The 2,172-nt window shown below is 38.9% G+C and overlaps 1 non-coding gene across 1 annotated transcript; it reads left to right on the top strand.

The window, feature by feature from the left end:
• The first annotated feature begins 1,667 nt into the window (after nucleotides 1-1,667).
• LOC126933229 (U6 spliceosomal RNA) lies at nucleotides 1,668-1,773 on the top strand. Its single transcript, XR_007718474.1, has one exon. It is a non-coding gene; the product is annotated as a U6 spliceosomal RNA (small nuclear RNA).
• The last annotated feature ends 399 nt before the right edge of the window (nucleotides 1,774-2,172 follow it).

The following is a 2,172-nucleotide window of genomic DNA, read 5'->3' as shown; positions in this document are numbered from 1 at the left end:
TCGCTCCATTGCACTCCAGCCTGAGCAACAAGAGCTAAACTCCATCTCAATAAAAAAATAAACAAATAAAAAAATAAACAAACAAACCACCCACCATGAGTACTTAAGTTAGCACAAGTACTTAAGTTAGCACTTCCTGTTATTTGCAACCAAAGCTCTAACTAACATATTATTTGGTTATGATAAGTTTCTCAAAGTAACTGATGTTACACAAGAGCGATACAGTTTTAAGATTTTAATCCCCATTGCCACATTATCCTTCAGAAATACTGCACCAGCTTACATTCTCATTAATAGTACGCCAAAGTAACCATTTCCTAGACTCTGTCCAACTCTGATATTATCCTTTTTTACTTTTTCATTCAATAAATCTCTATTGAGTGTCTACTATGTGCCTGGCTATGTACTAGGGGCTGGGGATAAATCCTTGCCACAGTGGAGCTTCCATTCTAGGTGTGAAGAGATAGACAATAAACAAAATAAGTAAGTGGTATTGTACACTAGAAGGTGGCAAATGTCATGGAGACACATGACACAGGAGGGGACAGGCAGTGCAGGAGGTGAGGGGCGTCCATGTTATGTGCAGGGGTCAGGGATGCCCTCTCTGAGAAGATGGCTTTTCGGCCAAGATTGGAAGAAGGTAAAGGAAAAAGTCGTAGGCATACTGGTAGGGGCAGAGGGGTTTGGGCAGGAAGAGCATCTGGGGCAGAGAAAACAACCAGGACCAAGTTTTGGAGACTGGAGTATGCCTGTTATGTTCAAGCAGTAGCAACAAGGCAGTATGCAAAGGCAGGGGCAAACGGAGCAAGTGAGAGACTAGGAGATGAGGTTAGTGAGGTAATGAGGGCTGCCACGTCATCTTGAGGAAGGTGGCTTTTTCTTGGTGAGATGGAGAGCCACTAGAGGGATTTTAGTAGAAGAGTACGTGGTTCCCATTTATGATTTGAAGGGCGCACCCTGGCATTAAGAAAAGACTACAGGACAGATGCAATGGTTCACACCTGTAATCCTAGCACTTTGGGAGGCCGAGGTGGGTGGATCACTTGAGGTCAGGAGTTTGAGACCAGCCTGGTCAACATGTCGCTACTAAAAATACAAAAATTAACCAGGCATGGTGGTGCATGCCTGTAGTCCCAGCTACTCTGGAGGCTGAATCATGAGAATCACTTGAACCTGAGAAGCGGAGGTTACAATGACCGAGTTGGAACCACTGCACTCTAGCCTGGGCGACAGAGTGAGACTCTGTCTCAAAAAAAAAAAAAAAAAAAAAAAAAAAGAAAAAGAAAAAGAAAAGAAAAGACTACAGCCATGCATCACTTAATTGATGGGGTACTATTCTGAGAAACGCATTGTTAGGTGATTTCATCATTGTGTGACCACCATAGAGTGAACTTAGACAAACTTAGATGGTGTGACCTACTACACACCTAGACTATACGATATGGTCTATTGCTCCTAGGCTACAAACCTGTACGTCATGCTGTTGGACTGAATACTGTAGGCAATTGTAACACAATGGTATTTGTGTATTTAAACACAGAAAAGCTACCATAAAAATACAGTATTATAATCTTACAAGACCACTGTAGTGTATGTGGCCTGTCATTGATTGACACATTGTTATGCAGAGCATGACTGTATAGTGAAAGTAAAATTGGAAGTAGGATGTGCTGGCTCTGCCAGTGCATACACTAAAGTTGGAACTATATAGAGAAAATTAGCATGATCCTGTGCAAGAATGACATGCAAGTTCCTGAAGTATTTAATATTTTTAAAATACATTTTTAAAAATATTCGAAGTAGGAGAGCAGGTAGAAGACTTTGCCTATCTGCTTGACCAAAACTAATATTTCTTTGTTGTTTATTTTCCATCCAAACATTTTATATATAAATTGGTCATTTGTATTTCTTCTATTGGGAATGGCCTATTTAAGACATTGGATGATTTTTCTATTAGAATATTTACCTTTTTGTATGAATTTTCAATGATATTTAAAATGTTGCTGTTTTTCATATATGTATAGTTCTCTGTCCCCAGTTGTTCTTTCAGTTTAGTGCTGTTTATGATTTTTTTAGATAAAGACATTTTTAATTTTTATAAGAACAGATTTTTAAAAAACATTTTCTTTACAGGTTCTATGTTTAATATCATACTTGGTATTTTGCCAAGAT

The sequence above is a fragment of the Macaca thibetana genome, chromosome 12, assembly GCF_024542745.1.
Source record: "Macaca thibetana thibetana isolate TM-01 chromosome 12, ASM2454274v1, whole genome shotgun sequence".
Classification (NCBI taxonomy): domain Eukaryota; kingdom Metazoa; phylum Chordata; class Mammalia; order Primates; family Cercopithecidae; genus Macaca; species Macaca thibetana.
Note: the sequence above shows the minus strand (reverse complement) of the source record. Positions and strands in the feature narration are given on the sequence as shown.